Genomic DNA, 19,162 nt, shown 5'->3' on the forward strand with positions numbered 1-19,162 from the left:
GGCAAAATGATTGTCTGTGGGGGCCTTATAAATAGCTGAGAAAAGAAGAGAAGTGAAAGGCAAAGGAGAAAAGGAAAGAGATAGCCGTTTGAATGCAGAATTCCACAGAATAGCAAGGAGAGATAAGAAAGCTTTCCTCAGTGATCAATGCAAAGAAATAGAGGAGGTGGCAGTCCTCTCCCAACTTGGGAGCTGCGGCTGCCTCCAGATGCTTTCAAGATGATGACCTCTCTAGGTTCCAACACCTACAACAGGCAGAATTGGAAGGTTGAGGATTTCCCTATTCTGTGCCAGATGTGTTTGGGAGAAAACCCATATATCCAAATGACCAAAGAAAAGTATGGGAAGGAATGCAAAATTTGTGCCAGGCCATTCACAGTGTTTCACTGGTGCCCCAGGGTCCTCATGCATTTCAAGAAGACTGAAGTGTGCCAGACCTGCAGTAAATCAAAGAATGTCTATCAGACTTGCCTCTTAGACCTAGAGTATGGCCTGCCCATCCAGGTTTGTGATGTAGGATTATATTTTAAGGATGACATGCCAAAGTCCAATGTCAACACAGTACTACACGCAAAATATGGAGACAGAGATTTCCAACTCTGATGGAATGCAGCCAGTTGGCATGTTGGGGAAAGCCACATCCACCAGTGACATGCTGCTCAAATTGGCCCAGACCACCCCACTATAAAAGGAATCGACTACACCTTTTCTCCTTCTGGGTGAAAGGAGAATGTAAGAGAGGAGAGGAATGTCCATACAGACATGAAAAACCAACAGATCCGGATGACCCCCTTGCTGATCAGAACATTAAAGACCTTATGGAATCAACAACCCTATGGCAGATAAACTCTTAAAGCGGGCTTCAAGAATGCCATGTCTGGACCCACCAGAAGACAAGACTATTACCACACTGTATTACCACTGTATACACATACAGTGGTATCTGGGTGATACCATTACTGAGACTGATCTAAAGAATCACTTCTACCAGTTTGGAGAGATCTGGACCATCACTGTTGTGCAGAGACAGCAGTGTGCTTTCATCCAGTTTGCCACAGGCAGGCTGCAGAAGTGGCTGCCAAGAAGTCCTTTAATAAGTTGGTTGTTAACGGCTGTAGTCTCAAAGTGAAATGGGGAAGGTCCTAGGCAGCCAGAAGAAAAGAAAAGGAGAAGGATGGAACCACAGATACTGGAATCAAGCTTGAGCCTGTTCCAGGGCTCCCAGGAGCTCTTCTTCCTCCTGGTGCTGCAGAAGAAGCCTCTGCCAACTACTTCAACCTACCCCCTAGTGGTCCTCCAGCCATGGTGAACCATTGCCCTGCCATCCCCACATGGTATTGCCCACTCCCACCCCCAGGTTTTGGGCCACACATGTTCCACTCCATGGGACCATCCCCTCCTTTCATGAGGGCTCCAGGACCAATCCACTATCCTTCTCAGGATCCTCAGAGGATGGGAGTGCATGCTAGGAAACACAGCAGCCCCTAGCACTTATCACTGCTCTGGGGCTCTACAGAAGAGATGGTGCTTAAATAACCTAGTGAATGAATCCCAGAATAAATATGTTTTTCCTTCCTTTGTAGTTTCCATGGTAGTGGAATGTATTCAGATGTAGGCAGTTGGAGAATGGCAGCCTTGATTTCCTCTATGTGTTCTCAAAGGATTGATGAACCTGAAATAAGCTGCTATTAACACATCTGGTTACTGCTATAACATCACTAATAAAATTTAATGCCTCTTCCTCTCACCTGTATGGGGAACAAGCAACTGGGTGAATTGGAATGTTCAACCAAGTTACCATCCCAATTATATGTTCATTTTGTATCATCTTTTTGGGGGTAGGGGAGGGTGGGAACTGACCTGCAGTAAGAAAAACAAGCAAACAATTTTTGACCATTTTTATGTCCATTAAATGTTTTCCTTTTTATCATCTAAAAAAAAGATTATTAGTACTAATCATTATAGTGGCATGAGGGTGATTTAATGCTTCTAAAATCACATTCTTTAAAGACAAGTAGAAACAGCACCCAGCACAAGTTAGATACCTCTCCTTTCCTCATTTGTTACTAAAGGAATCTGGCTGGTAGTTTTACTTTAAGTTCAGTACAGTTCACTGGCTCAGACAGGTCCGACTCTTTGCGACCCTGAATCTCAGTACGCCAGGCCTTCCTGTCCATCACCAACTCCTGGAGTTCACCCAAACTCATTTCCATCGAGTTGGTGATGCCATCCAGCCATCACATCCTCTGTCATCCCCTTCTCCTCCTGCCCCCAATCCCTCCCAGTTACTTCTTTACATTACCAAAAACAAAACAAAAAACAAAAAAACAAACATAAAAATTACTTTTCATTCCTGTCAATCAGATGGAAAAACAGATGTCATGGAGCTGTGTATCACTGAAGAAACCTGGTATTTGAGATGAAATTATCTTAAAGAACTTCCTACGTACTTTAACAAACTGTGAAAGGAAAAGAATTAAAGTGAGTTTGAATGGAAGACTTGTGGCCTACAGCTGGAATGTCGATCTTCAGCATTCACCTTTGTGTGATCTCATTTTAATTCCTGCTCTGGGCAGGGGATTCTGTTTGGTCTTAGAATATTTGGAAATAATTGAATTGTAGGTGGCAAAAAAAAAGAGATGTATTTTTTTCCTGAAAAATTAAAATGGGTCAATTTTCAAAAAAAAAAAAGGAAAAGAAATAAAAAAATAGAGGAAAGCAATAGAATGGGGAACACTAAGTATCTCATCAAGAAAATCAGAGATACCAAGGGAACATTTCAGGCTAAGATGGGCACAATAAAGGACAGAAATGGTATGGACCTAACAGAAGCAGGAGCTATTAAGAAGAGGTTAATATGCACAAAGAATTCTGTGCAAGAATGCACAGAAGAACTATATAAAAAAGATCTTAATGACCCAGGTAACCATGATGGTGTGATTACTCACCTAGAGCCAGACATCCTGCAGTGCAAAGTCAAGTGGGCCTTAGGAAGCATCACTATGAACAAAGCTAGCGGTAATGATGGAATTCTAGTTGAGCTATTTCAAATCCTCAAAGATGATGCTGTTAAAGTGTTGCACTCAATATGCTAGCAAATTTGGAAAACAGCAGTGGCCACAGGACTGGAAAAGGTCAGCTTTCATTCCAATCCCAAAGAAAGAAAAGGAAAGAAAGTGAAGTCGCTCAGTCATGTCCAACTCTTTGCAACCCCATGGATTGTAGCCTACCAGGCTCCTATGTCCATGGGATTTTCCAGGCAAGAATACTGGAGTGGGTTGCCATTTCAAAGAAGGGCAATGCCAAAGAATGTTCAAGCTACTGCACAATTGCACTTATCTCACATGCTAGCAAAGTAATGCTCAAAATTCTCCAAGCCAGGTTTCAACAGTACGTGAACTGTGAATTTCCAGATGTTCAAGCTGGATTTAGAAAAGGAAGAGAAGCCAGAGATCAAATTGCCATCATCCACTGGATCATAGATAAAGCAAGAAAATTCCAGAAAAACATCTACTTCTGCATTATTGGGGCCTCTCTTGTGGCTCAGCTGGCAAAGAACCTGCCTGCAATGCGGGAGATGTGGGTTCGATCCCTGGGTTGGGAAGATCCACTGTAGAAGGGAAAGGCTACCCACTCCAGTATTCTGACTTGGAGAATTCCATGGAGGAATAGTCCATGGTGGGCAAAGAGTCGGACACAACTGAGCGACTTGCACTTTCACTTTCTACTTTATTGGTTACGCCAAAGCCTTTGACTGTGTAGATCACAACAAACTGTGGAAAATTCTTCAAGAGATGGGAATACCAGACCTTACCTGCCTCCTGAGAAATCTTCATGCAGGTCAAGAAGCAACAGTTAGAACTGAACATGGAACAAAAGACTGGTTCAAAATTGGGAAAGGAGTACATCAAAGCTCTATATTATCACCCTGCTTATTTAACTTATATGCAGAATACATCATGCAAAATGCCAGGCTAGATGAAGCACAAGCTGCAATCAAGATTGCTGAGAGAAATATCAATAACCTCTGATACACAGATGATACGACCCTTATGGCAGAAAGTGAAGAGAAACTAAAGAGCCATTTGATGAAAGTGAAAGAGGAGAGTGAAAAAGCTACCTTAAAACTCAACATTCAAAAAACTAAGATCATGGCATCTGGTCCCATCACTTCATGGCAAATAGATGGGGAAACAATGGAAACAGTGACAGACTTTATTTTCTTGGGTTCCAAAATCACTGCAGATGGTGACTGCAGCCATGAAATTAAAAGACACTTGTTCCTTGGAAGAAAAGCCGTGACCTACCTAGATAGCATATTAAAACGCAGAGACATTAACAACGGTCCATCTAGTCAAAGCTGTGGCTTTTCCAGTAGTCATGTATGGATGTGAGAGTTGGACTATAAAGAAAGCCGAGTGCCGAAGAATTGATGCTTTTGAACTGTGATGTTGGAGAATACTCTTGAGAGTCCCCTGGACTGCAAGGAAATCAAATCAGTTCATCCTAAAGGAAATCAGTCATGAATATTCATTGGAAGGACTGATGCTGAAGCTGAAACTCCAATACTTTGGCCACCTGATCTGAAGAACTGACTTACTGGAAAAGACCCTGGATGCTGGGAAAGATTGAAGGCGGGAGGAGAAGGGGATGACAGAGGATGAGATGGTTGGATGGCATCGACTCGATGGACATGAGTTTGAGCAAGCTCCCGGAGTTGGTGATGGACATGGAAGCCTGGAGTACTGCAGTCCATGGGTGGCATAGAGTTGGACACGACTGAGCAGCTGAACAGAACTGAACTGAATTGAATGATGTGTGCTCAGTCGTTCAGTTGTATACCATGTGTGACCACGTGGACTGTAGACTGCCAGGCTCCTCTGTCCTTGGAGTTTTCTAGACAAGAATACTATAGTGGGTTGCCACTTCCTACTTCAGGGGATCTTCCTGACCCAGGGATTGAACCCGCCTATCCTGCATCTCCTGTATTGTTAGGTGGATTCTTTACCACAGAGCTATGTGAGAAGCTCCCTGCCTGTTTATGAGCTTCCTAAAATCAGATACAATTGGTTGCCATCCAACCATTTCATCCTAAAATCAGATGCAATTGGGTCAGCCCATTCTTTGTATTTTAGTTAAAAAAATTTTCTGTCTATTTTATCTTTAATAATAGAGATTATGCTTGCTCATTGTGAAATACAGACACATATTTAGAGAAAGAGTGAAAGCCTTTATGACTTGGTTCTAATCATTCCATAGAAGTAGCCACAGTTAATAGTTTATTTTGTTTCCTTCCATACATTTTCCTATGTATGTACAAACACATGCACATACATGTGTATGTATACATGCTTTATACTATGTACTTTGGTACATAGTTAATGCAACTTGACCTTTTCATTTAAAAATATATGGAGAAATCTTTATACATCAATACACATGAACCTACTCTTTATTTTCAAAGGCTGTGATCCACTCCCTTTATTTTATGGATTTACTGATATTTATTTAACCAACCCTCTTTGATGAATATTTTTGTGCTTAACAGTTTTCACTGTCACAAACTGTTATTTAATGACAGTTTTTTTAGATTTTTAAATACCTCTAACAGTTGCTTTCAGACTCACAGTATTTTCAAAAATTAAATATATTTTCTGTCATAAGTGTACAGTTTAAAATACCAAATAGCACTGTGATATTTATAACAAAAGAGCAGTCTCTTGCCCCTTCCACTCTACATTCCCAATTTCAATTCCCCATATGCAACTTCTTTCAACTCCTTTACTTGTACTGTGATCTCATTTCTTTTCTCATACAATGTATTATTTTCTCTGTAATTAGTATCTTGTTTTTTTCATTTTCTCAATTTTCCATGTAGATATCACTATTCCTCCCCAAATTTAAGAATAGAATTGAAAATCTTACTTCTGTACTTTCAAAGTTTTGGACATCTCAACAGTATAATATTTTTAAATAAAGTAATACTTTGTTATTCATCCATCAATGGACCGTTAGTTTCTCAAACATTTAGTAGCTTATTTTAATTTTTTTTTTTTTTTTGCAGGTCTTTTTCTACAGATTTCTGTCTTTTTTTTCCTAATCAGTGATCTTTTTTTTTTTTTTTTTTCTGGGACTACTGCACAACTGTCAGCTGTTATCTTGGCACTTGCATTCACATCAGCCTGGTACCCACTCTGTTTCTCTCTGTGTTGAATTTCTGGTTTCTTCAATGATAGATGTTCCTTTCCCCTGTTGACCACTGTATCCAGGGCACCTAGCCCAAAACCTCCACAGAGGAAGCATTCAGATGTTTGTTGACTGACAGAATGAATAAAGGTGTGAATGAATTAATGTCTTACTACTAGGCTAAACCACAGTTTGAGACTTAAAAGGAAAAAAAAAAATCATATCTCCAAATTTGCTAAGGATTCAGTGAAATCTCCAGAGAGCAAACTTGAGGTGACTTGGGCGACAAGTAAACTCGTCTGTGTGAACTGCATGGTCTAGCTTAGGGTGGAATCCACAGCAGTAGAAAAGTATAAAGCTAGCTGCTCTGTGCAGCAATCCTGCCCTTGGCCTCATTAACACCCTACTATATCCAATGGTAACAACCAGCCACAGGCAAGTAGCATGTGAAGCAGGCTGGTAAGCTGGCCTCCATATCATAGCCCTTGGCTTTTTGGCCCTAATGAGGATTGCTTTTGTCCTTGAATTAGCCCAATTCCTCCCAGCAGGCTGCCCTTTAAAGACTTGTCTTATCAGCAGTCCCTGCCCCAAGATGAGGAAGGTTTCCTCTTCTCTTAATGACTCTCTATGTGTTTTGTCCAGACCAATTTACCACTGCAACCCACCTTTACTCAGTAGAGCTTTGCTCTAAGCTCCAGAGGTTAAGGTCAAGCTTTCTTCAAAAGTCTTTCTTCCAAAACCTTGAATCATTTATTTGTTTGCCTTCCACTGCACTTTTTCGAGCACAGTCAGCACTACCCTTTCCTTGCTCACAGTTCAGAATTGCAGGGACCTTTGTGAACACAGACTGTCAATGCCTTGCAGGCCCTCTTTGACTCTCAGATATTCATAAGAGCAGACAGCCCCTGAGTAAAAGCCATTTTCTTTTAGCTGCCACTGAGTATTTCAGAATTCTTGGTTGTCAAGGGTTGTTGCTTTCATCTTATTGCACAAACATGGAAACTACCCAGGAAGCAGGTGAAGGTGAGAGGGCATCTTTAAAAAGGGGATTAAGGGCCAGTGTGAGGAGGCAGGAGGCTAATCAGAGTAGGGGCTGCTTGAGGCAGTTTTCTCTTGAATTTACTAAGCTGGGAGGCTTTTCACCAAAGGTAATGTTGACTCATCCCTACCAAGGACCTACTCTGTGCCAGTAATACAAACATATCATCTCATTGAATCTTTACAGAACTTCACAAGATAGGAAAGAGGTTTTAGAGGTTCACTTGCCCAAGGCCACATAACTGATGAGCAGTTATGGGCTCCCTGAATGTGGACTTTTATAACACTGAAAAACAGGAAAGTCTTGTGCAGGTCAGGACAAATTGGTCACCCTGTGACAACACTGATGGGCCATATCCACTCCAGAGTTCCCTACTGGGTTTGCCAAGGCTTTGTCTGACCTCTAACCTATATCACAGTTCTGTTTTTCCATCTGTCCAATCTACTTCTTCCCGTACTTTCCATATCCATAGGTGTTGATTTCTGAAAAGCACCTTGCAAGTCAAAGTCTTAGCCTTTGCACCTGGAGATCCCCCACCAACTCCCACTCCCATGAAGCATCAATGCCTTGGAGAAATGCAGAAGAACTCCAGCCAATCAAAGCCCCAGTCACAAATTAGTCCACAACTAGTCCACAAACTAGTGTGGGAGGCATTGGGGGAGAGGATCTGACATTTCCATTCTCAGACACAGATATTTTTCCAGTTGCAGAAGTCATAGTATACAGAACCAGGCTGATGATATTCTGACTTGCTTAGCTTTTATCGGTTAGGAGAGAGGAGGAGGTTAGCCTGTGAGTAACCAGAGACATCTGGAAAAGTATAAGGGGTGATGGGCAACTTGCTCAAACATTTATACAACTATTCGTCCTTTCCTTTGAGGACATGTTCTTATTACTCCCTGAATGAATGCTTGTTCATTTGTGGTTACATTTTAGTGATGATGTTTTATAACTGACCAAAGGTTTCTTAATTTAAAAATGGATTTTGGTTTAGATGTACTTTTTCAGTTAAGAAAGTCCTACTCCTAGAAATGATCTTTGTCCTTTCCTAACTACAGGTAAGAGATAATACCTTTCCTCTAGGAAATAACACCTCCAAGTCTCAGTGTGGTCACATATGACCCCCTTACTCAGATGTGCCTTAAGATGGGACATGCCAGTTTATACATGTCCTAAGGTCCCTGAAATTGCCCAGATGGAATATTTTGGGACAGGTGTTTGGACAGGAAGATGGAGAGTAGTTGAGGAGTCGTTTTCTCTGATAGTCAAAGTCCTCTCAGTGTGACAGTTCTGCCATCTCCACATCACATACTTCTTTACACTTCATCACACCTGTTCACACTTAGGAGCACTGACAAATCAATTAACAGCATCTTCTTGGTGCTCACACATCACTTTGCATCAAACTGGCCATTCTTTTGATATGGGCTGATGTTTCCCTTCCTTGTTGGAAACTTTCCAAGGTATGAGTCAAAATACAACCAAACTTGATTGCAAAATCCTTGAGAGGATTAGTAAGAGCCACAGACATTTCAGTTTGTAAGTGGGAGTGAAATCTTTGTTTTTCTTTTAATGTGACAACCATTGCAATGTGTAGAGTGCCAACTGCCACTTGCTGTGCATTTGGCCTTAAAGACTGGTCTGAACAAGAGAGATTAAGTGATTGAAGTTACACAATACCCAAACTGCCTCTGTGAGAGAGGAGGAAAGAAGGTGAAAGTAAGGCGGGTGATTGACAGGTTCTGAGTGGGACAAGGAGGAAAAAGGTATTTTGTGCCGACTGTATGGTGATATGAAGCTCTGAACACTGGCAGGAAGCTATGGAAGGGGAGACCAGGGCAGCTGCCAGTCCAATTTGGCAGGCAGCAGACTGAAGAAGTACAGCTTATTTTTAGCAAGAGCAGCACAGAAGCAGCATAGACAGCCTGAGAAATGCTAAAGTTGATCCTCAGACATGAGATCTATGCACAGTTGGCGGAGTGACAGGCTGACATCATGGGTGTCTGAAAGCAAGAGGACCTCTGGTCCAGTTTCAGATTTTCAAGATGCAGCTTCATACACATAACAGCAGTGACCACAGCAGTATCATTGAGTGATCACCAGCAATCTTGCACTGACATTCCTGTATATAATCCCAAGGCATTCTAGAGAGATCAGAACAAGCCCCTTAGTCCTCACCAAGGCGAATGTGTGCCCCAAAGTCCAGAGAGGATAAAAGCTACTAGTGTGCAAAATCCATGTCACCTCTTGCCAATAAAATACTTGCCTCAGATACCCACACACTGGGTGAAGCCTTCTCCTGTACTCAATGCCCATGCTTTACCTGAATCTAATCCTTTACCTGAATTTGAGAGAAACATGTAAATGAATTCTTTATTCTGTTGCTACTTTGGGATTTTCCTGCCAGTCTTTTCGCCCATCCTGGGGAATTGGCATAGGAGTTTAGACTAACTATCATTCTATCCCAAGAATGAATTTCTGGGATAGGAAGGATTTTGCATCCCTTAATATAAGGCCTTACTCTTCTGAATTAGGGATTCTGATAGGTCCACTGGACAGACAATTGGTTAGCTTTCTAACATCCTGTAAAAACACCATGGAAGGATCCCTGTTCTTTCTTATGGGAAGTGTTAAATACTTGGATGAACTAGGGTGGTTCTTTTCTTTTGCCACCAGTCTTTTCATTCCTTAATCCCTGCACTTTGCCTTTATCCAGCCACAAACAGATCTCCCAAGATCAGTCATGACCTCCAAATCCATCTCCCTTCCTAGTCCATTTGGCTTAGAAGACCTAGGCTGCATTCAACACAGTTCCCCACCAGCTCTTTCTTAAAACTATCTTCTTCCTTGGAGTGCATGATTCCACTTCATCCAGGTTTTTCTCTTTCATCTTTAGCCGTGGGTGCTCTCTTTTCCCTTGCCTTTCTCCTTACTACTCAAGGCTTACCTCTCAGGTGAGCACTGGGCCCTGCTTTGAAAGCAAAACAGATTGCTTCAGGGAGGGATTTCTCAGTGTCTGAAAAATTGGGATAGGGGTCTCCTAACCAGAAACAGCAGAGAAGGCAATGGCACCCCACTCCAGTACTCTTGCCTGGAAAATCCCATGGACGGAGGAGCCTGGTAGGCTGCAGTCGATGGGGTCGCTAAGTTGGACATGACTGAGCAACTTCACTTTCACTTTTCACTTTCATGCATTGGAGAAGGAAATGGCAACCCACTCCAGTATTCTTGCCTTGAGAATCCTAGGGATGGAGGAGCCTGGTGGGCTGCCATCTATGGGGTCGCACAGAGTCGGACACGACTGAAGCGACTTAGCAGCAGCAGCAGCAGCAACCAGAAACAGAGGGGCATGCAGAATAATTTTGGCCTCTAGCAGGATTTTACCTTTAATTAGGGAATCAGGCTCACTGAGGAGCAATTTTATTTTTGCTTTTTTTTTTTTTTTTTCAAAAGAGAAACTGCATGTTCTGACAGGTTGATACAGTATATGAAAAATCACTGATTTATCTTATCTTGAGCACAGATCTGGCAGTGAATGACCTATGCTGTTTAATTTTATAAATATAAATATATCAGTCAAGTCACTTTAAAGCACTAGTATCAAGAGACGAAAAAAACCCTCCACCCTTATTGGTTACTCCTTTATGTGAAGTTATATTTTAAGAGATGGTGTTGCCTTATGATAAATCTGAATCAACATAATAAAGGGGCATGCTATAACACTGTTCAGATGGATAATAAAATATGGTATGTTTGGTTTAAGATACACTAGGGTGATTTTAAGTATCATTTTCTTCATAAATACTGTTAACGTTAACTATTACCATCCCTCTCCATCTCTCCGATGAGGTTTCGCACAGTTGCACCAAGAATGAAAGCTAATGAAATTTGTGTTAAGACTCAGTAACCTTTTAATTCACTTGAATTAAGGTTTCTCAATTAGAGGCAAAAGGCAGATCTAGGAAAAGGAATGTGTATTTACTTTCTGTTTAAAGACTTTTTGGATTAAAAGATATAAATGGATAACACTACAAAATTAGTTTTTGCTGTGATGGCAAGGTTAAGACTTCTGCTGTTGCTAGGATATACCGCCCTATCACAGCTGATCTTGACGGTGAAAATTGGTGCCTTAATTTCCCAGTGGTCCGTGCTACTTCTGACTTAGGCCTCATTCTGGTTAATCACACTGTCATTCTCACTGCAGATTGCCTTTTGACATCTTCATCTGCACAAGGGTCCTGCAGCCAAGTCTCGGTGTGCAGAGTCAATTCCACAGTTTTCAGTGGTCAGGGCCTGGTCTCTGGGATCTGGTACTGATGGGGAGGAAAGGGACCTTGGAAGAACAAAGGTGTGCTATTGCTAGATACAAGGTTGGAAGGAAAACAGTATTTCTTTTTGTGTACTTGCAGCTATAATTGGGAGCCATATGCAAATGCAGTTATGGAGCATATATTAATATATAGAGTTAAAGTTTGCAATAATTTGACCCGTGTAATTTCTAGTGAAATAATAGTAATAAAACAAAATCTATCATTTACATTTTAGAATCCAAGGAAGATGGGAAAGTCAGATTTATTGTATTTGAATATCTAGCTATTAGCAACCCCTTTTTATGTCTTTAACCTGTTAATACATAAATAAAAGACTTTGAGTTGGTACCTCATTTCCTGAGTCTGAAATGGATTATCCAGAGTATTTCCATATTGCCAGTTATTTTGGCAATCAAAAATATCAAGAATAGATATTTTTCATTAGAATTTTATCCCAATAGAAAGGCTTGACTTAAATTATCACTGGCATTTATTTAACATCCAATTTAGATTTAGTGTGTAACAGATAAACCTCTAAAACTCACATAAGAATGTAAAGTAAGTATCAAGGAACTTAAACTTGGTGATGTTAAATCATTTGCCTGGGGACTCAGTTGGTCAGTGGCAGAAGCGTTTTGAATCCTTATCTCTTAGGTCCCCACGCCCATAGTATTTTTTATTACAGTACGTTATACTGCCTCCTTACCACATTGGAAGTTGTATCATATATTTCTGGAAAGATTTGTCTTACAAATGAAGTTATAAATAGTAATTATGATAAAACAGATTCAAGGTGTATTTAGCTTGTGTTTCCATTGCAGTTTTTGTGTATACCGTTATGTTATAGAGAGAACCCTGGGCTGAGACCTCCAAGGTTGCAAGCAATGAAGGGGCAGCAGGAGGTAATTGTGTGATTTTGTCATTACCAAGAGTAGGTCTATAAATGACATCCCTCCTTCAGGTACACAGCTCCTATCTGGATATTGCTGGCTGAAGGTTTTTTTTTTTTTTTTCCCAGAATAATCACTGTTGTGTGGATATTCTGCTGGGAAATGAAATCCAGTACTGAAAGTCTACCAAGGTTTCTATGGGTGACCTACAGGGCTCTTATACATAGGCAACCTGGGATATGTGGCAGAATGTGTCACTTTCATTAAAACCCAAAGCCATTTCATGGGATGTAAAGGGAATAGAGATCACTATGGAAAAAGCCAGGGAATTCTGAGGCTGCAGCCTGGCCAAAGGATAAAATGTAGAGACCTGAGTATGGAATATAAGCTTGAGTGTTAGGGGAGAATTCTAGCAGGTTCTTGGCCATATCTCTCAAATAAAGAACCACAGACTATATACTGTACTTTTTTTTTTTTAAGATATTTAAATATTCCTGTAGTTGCTTGAAAGACCATTTAATTCCTTCTTAATATTTATATGCTCATTTATAAAGCGTTCTGGAAAATTATATAAATAGAGTGAAAGAGAAAAAGGACTCAGTCTACTAACTCAGCATGTCACTCTGGGAAAGTCACTTAACCTCTCTTAGTGCTGGTGCTTAGTCACTCAGTCATGTCCACCTCTCTGCGACCCCATGGACTGTAACCCACCAGGCTCCTCTGTTCTTGGGATTCTCCATAAAATGCATTTAATGGAAATGCTAAGAAAGGTCTGGAGTTTCCCTGGTGGCTCAGATAGTAAAGAATCTGCCTGTAATGTAAGAGACTTGGATTCGATCCCTGGGTGGGAAAGATCCCCTGGAGAGAGGAATGGCAACCCACTCCAGTATTCTTTCCTGGAGAATCCCAAGAACAGAGGAGCCTGGCAGGTTACAGTCCATGGGTCGCAAAGAGTTGGGCATGACTGAGTGACTAAGCACTAGCACTGGGCAAAATGACTTCCTTACAAAGATTACAGTATGGAATCATGGGGGGCGGGGTAGCAGTTTAGTAAAGAAACCTTGATCAGCCAGGTGATCGAGGTCAACTTCATCAGTCATATGTCATGTTGGTAGAATACACTCTTGATATGATGTGATGAAAATGGCAACTTACCTCTATGATATTTCTCTCCAAAAGCCATAACTTCAGTGTAATCATGAGAAAAAAATAAGAAAATTTCTAATACAGGGACATCCTGTAATACATCAGACCATTACTCTTCAAAACTATCAAAAACAAGACAAGTCAGAATAACAACAGCTAAGGAAACAATGTAATATAGAATACAAGATAGAATTCTGGATTAGATAAAGGACATTAAAGAAAAACTAAGAACATCTGAATAAACTATGGACTTTAGTTAATAATTTTTCAATATCCATTCATTAATTGTGACAAATGAACCATACGGAAGTAAGATGTTGGTAATAAGAGAAATTGGGTACTAAATATACAGGAACTCTCTGTCCTATCTGTCTTCTCAATTTTTTTTTCTGAAAATATAAAGCTGTTCTAAAATTACAGTCAATTTAAAAAATTAAAAAAAAAAAAAAAAAACTATGTGAGCAAAACTTTGGAGATTCACCATGGTGATATCTAGTTCTTCAAATACTGGCATGTCATTTCCATCCAACTCCTAATATACTTCAGTCTTCATGAGCAGGGAAGGCTCACAATTCAGGAAACTATGCTTCCTCAAAGAAAGTAGAGATATGCTGATATGACAGAGCAGACTCAAGAGGCCTTATCGGTTCTCCTAGAGTGGTCTGTTTCCTCTCTGCTAACTTCTAATGGATCACTTTCCATAAAATAACACTAACAAAAGCTCACATTTTTGAGCACTTGCTATTTGTGTCTGTGTTTTTAATGTGAACATTTCTTTGTCATTCTCTCAACATGCCCTGAGTCTGTTCTCATCCCAATGTGCAGATGAGGAAACTGAAGGACAGAGAAGCAAAGTGACTGTACAATTAGGCAGAGCTGACGAGGCAAAGGCTGGATTGGAACTTCGATCTGCCTGACTCCTAGTCTGTGACTTCCCCCTCCACAGCCCTGCCTCCTAGGAGAGGGCTGCTGCATACCAGTTCTGATTTCAATAACTCCAGATGTTAAACGGATATGTTCATTTTAATCTACAGATGCTAGCCTGAAAATACGCACTGTTCTGTTTAATAGTGAGCTAATTAAAAAAAAAAAAAATGCTGGGTTTCCTCCCCAGAGTGTTAATGAGTCACACCTCTGGGATATTGTGTACACAGGACCAGGGCTGTAACTAGACCTTACCACACAGTGGGACCCTCCCAGCTACTTGTCCTCCTTCCTTACTGCCCTATTGATTGGCCTCTTTCATTTACAAAGAAGGCAGCACTTGAAGAACAAAATAAATGGCTGTGGGTGTCTGCCCGGATCCCCTTCTTTCCTGCTAATGAGGGAAGAAAACCTGAAATACTGGGTTTGGGGGTCAGTGAGTAGACATACCTCCTGATACACAAAAATGAGTCAAAATCCACAGAGGAGAGGCAAAAGCTAATCTGAAGCCGCTGCCTCCCCTCCCTTTGCCTGCAGTTATGGAAACACCTCCTTACGGTCTTATCATTTTTATAGGCTACATGGATTTCTCAGTTACAGAGAAAGGTGGACAGTTGTTACACATTGCTTGCCCAACTATTTTGTTAAAATTAGCAGATTGGCAAGTCAAAAGAGTACTATAGGACATATTCCTTGTTGAGTAAAAGAAAATATTTTCCTAGAACAGACAGACCATCTCCATCTCAATCTTCTTTATTAACCTTCTGTTTCTGAAAATGTCTGGTAGGTCCTTAGAACATGCAAGGGGAATTGACCTCTTTCCTCTGCGGGGCCCTATGCAGCGTTTAGCATGTGCAGCTCAGAGATAAAGGTTAACTCATCTGTAATAACCCCTAAAATAGCATGCACAGTGTGCTGATGAGGGCTTACATAGAGCAAAGAGATCCTTTTAAAGGATGATTGGAATCAGTCCCTTCACAAACAGCATGTGGGATGTAAACAGCTGAGATCATTAAAGAAATTTCAGAAGAGGATGCAAGCTGGCCCTCATCCTAGACAGTCCACTTTCCTTTGCGTATTGAGTTTGTCTTTGCTTGGGCACCTTGACAAAATATCCCACCAAAATAAATCTGTTTTGAACTGACAGATGTTTTGTAAACTAGATCTAGTTCTTTTTGGATCTGGCAGATTCAGAGGCTGCTTCCAGCTAACCCTGTTACCATGGTCAGTACCAGTAAGATGGACAGAACCTGTTTTTCTTCTACTTCCCACTCTTGTGCTCTCCGGGTTTTAATCCATGGATCCCCACAGAAGAAGCTTCTTTAACTGTTTACAAACCACACACTCTGATAGTTGTAAAAATCATCATTGATTTTTATTTTCTGCTTAGAGAGGGTTCACTTGTTCTTTCTGAAGTGTATACTGCCAATAATTACACTTATGACAGAACTGTGCCAAGTATTCCAGGTCATCCAAGGCATCTACAATAGCAGGAATTATCTAGAATGAAAATTAACAGTTTATTTCTCCCTTACTATTTAGTACAGGTTTTGACATTTATATTTGCATTTCTATACCTTTATACTAACATATATAGCATAGAGATTCCCTTCTGTACCCTTCTTTCCTTTATAAAATATTTGACTATAGTACCAGTACTGCTGCTGCTGCTAAGTCACTTCAATCGTGTCCGACTCTGTGCGACCCCATAGACAGCAGCCCACCAGGCTCCCCGTCCCTGGGGTTCTCCAGGGAAGAACATTGGAGTGGGTTGCCATTTCCTTCTCCAATGCATGAAAGTGAAAAATGAAAGTGAGGTCGCTCAGTCGTGTCTGACCTTCAGCAACCCCATGGACTGCAGCCTTCCAGGCTCCTCTGTCCATGGGATTTTCCAGGCAAGAGTACTGGAGTGGGGTGCCACTGCCTTCTCCTATAGTACCAGTACTAATGACCTCTTATATAGGACTTTTCAGCACATAAATTATATAGGATTTTAAAAATAATCTTGAAGTAGAAATTTATCTTTTTTCCCCTGCTTGCAGAAAGGAAAACTGAGGCCCAGAGAGGCTGAGTGATTTACCCAAGGCCCCACAGATAGAAAAGGGCAGACCCCTGAAACATGAAGTCAGGCCGCTTAATTTCAGAATCAGGGCTTTTTCCATTATTTTATGCTGCCTCCTGTGAATGCCTTCCTGGGATAATTTTTTGCCTTTAAAATCATTTTCCAACCTTTCTGAAGTCTGAGTCAGAGGATTTGGGGGCATATACCACCCAGGCCACGTCCACAAAGAGCAGACAGTCACAGAGGGATGCAGAGCATACAAACGGCTGCTCTAAAGCCCGGCCATCAATATGGATTACTGCACAGCTGATGGCGTCCAAGGAGAGCTGCATCAATTTAGCAACAGGCAGTGATGAACAGTGTGAGCTCTGCCGTCGTCCATCTTGCACACGCCTAGAGATGAGCAAACCTGCTACTTGAAAAATAGTGGGGTACACAACCCAGGCAGCTCTCCAACAGCACACAGAATCCTCTGCCTAGTCTGTTCTACGGTGGCTCTGTGAGAGGGTCTGGACAAGGCTCAGATCATTACTGCACCCCTTTGGAAAGGAATATGGCTGAGCAGACTGAGCTCAGCAAGGGCCAGCCTCTATTGACAAGTCCTGAACCTTATTGCACTCTGTCCTTCACCTTCCCATCCCCCACCGCTGCTGTGGTGCTGACAATAAAAAACGATGCCCTGGGCTGTCCTGTTTTTATTATTAGTTATATGGCATCATAAATGTACATAGAGATGTTCAGTAAATGAAACTGTGCCAAACACCAAACAGGGCCACTGCCCCAAAGATCTCTTGGCCTCAGGGCAATGGCAGAACAATCTAAGAGGAACAAAGGGAGCCAGAGCCAGATGAGGTGGGGTTTTAGTACTGTTTGGCTTTTTCAGAGGGGGAGGAACTGGCGGTCCAGCAGACTGATGAAGAGGTACATACAGCATGCAAAATGCACTGCAGCCACAAAGGAACTTGGAGGCCAGCAGCCCATGCTCCCAGGAATGGGCTGGGGATGATTTCAGAAAATCAAGGGAATCATAAGGCAATACAAGAGAGGGAGAAAAGGTGTGATTATTTGCTTTTGCTCATGAGCAATCTGACTTTGTTAGGAGAGGCATAAGCTATGGGTTCGCCCTCTTATAAATATCTCTTCGGATTCCACACAGTATTAAATTGCACAGACTTCTCCGGCAGATGTGATGTGTAAATATAGGACAATAACTGAAATTTATGAGGTTAAATACTGAGGAATTGCTGAGTAGTAAAACGAAGAGACGTAAATTACAGGAAATGTTGCCCTTCAATGAATACATTATGCATAATAATGAAACTTTTAAAAAGCAATGGTAACCAAATATCAGAAGAGGGTCTGAAAGGAGAAAAGCCAAGTAAAAAACTGGGACTAGGACAGACCAAAGTCAGAGCTGCTTTGTCACTGTTAGATGGTCATATTGGTTCCCTTAGATTTCTGTGGCTCTTTGTCCTTAGAAAGATGAAATGAGTGGAAAGAGTACCAGGCATGAGTTGTGAAGAGAAACTGTTTCTCACTGCCTACATGACCTTGGCCACATTAATTCATCTGTATGATCCTCAGTTTTACATCTGTAAAAACCAATTTTATAGAACTACTGTGAAAGTTTAAAAGGACAAACATATAAAGCACTTAGTTCAGCATATAAGGATATTAAAAAAAAATAAGTTCCTTCTATGATCTATATCAAATAATAACCTGTGTTAGCAAAATACAGAGGAAGGTGAGTTCTGGCCAGAAAGACTGGGAAAGACTTCTTAAGTGGGGAAGCCTTTGAAAGCTAGGTTACTCTTTGACAAAGAGGTGGGAAGGGAATGCAAGGGAGAGAGAAAAGACAAGGACGACTGTGGGACTGGAAGGCAAAGGCAACGAAGAGGAGTAAGAAAGATGGGTGCTGGGCTCAAATGTTAGAGGGTCTTGACTGGCATGCCAGGACATCTGACCATTGTTCTGTAGGCACTGAGGAGATATCAGAGGTATCAGAAGAGGGAGTGACATGATCATAGAGGTATTTCAAGGAGATGAGTCTGGCACGGTGTGAAAACTATACTGGACTGGCCAACTGGGAGATATGGCAATGGTCCAGGAAAGCACTAATAAGGACCTGAGCTAGGACAGTGGCAGTAGGGACAGAAACAAGGGGATAAATGTGGGACACTAAGAAGGCCAATGTGGCAGGGTTTGGCGATTGATGGATTGTGTGGTAAAGGACAGCAAGGAACATAAGAAAGCTCTGAGTTCCAAGTATAGGGGAGTAGGGATCTAATGATGTCATTCACAAAAATGAGGATGGAGGAAAGCAGTAAAAGCAAGTTAGTTTTAGATTTTTTGAGCCTGGGATATCCACAGCATTTCCAAGAAGAATTGTTGATAAAGCTACTGGCAGTGCTGGTCTAGACTGGCTTGGGTCTAGACTAACACCCAGATTTGGGATCATTGACTCTGTAGTCTAAGATGAAGCCACAGCAGTGATTGGGTCCTCCAAGGGAGAGAGAAGAGGGAAGAGAGGATAGAACAAGTGCTAGAAAATGTGTCTGTTTGGGGGCAAGAAAAGGAGGCTACAAAGGAGGTGCAGACAGATAGA

General features: G+C 41.4%; 1 pseudogene; it reads left to right on the plus strand.

The window, feature by feature from the left end:
* The first annotated feature begins 219 nt into the window (after positions 1 to 219).
* On the plus strand, positions 220 to 1,488 carry LOC120853009 (annotated as a pseudogene).
* The last annotated feature ends 17,674 nt before the right edge of the window (positions 1,489 to 19,162 follow it).

Source organism: Oryx dammah, unplaced genomic scaffold (genome assembly GCF_014754425.2).
Source record: "Oryx dammah isolate SB20612 unplaced genomic scaffold, SCBI_Odam_1.1 HiC_scaffold_26, whole genome shotgun sequence".
NCBI lineage: Eukaryota > Metazoa > Chordata > Mammalia > Artiodactyla > Bovidae > Oryx > Oryx dammah.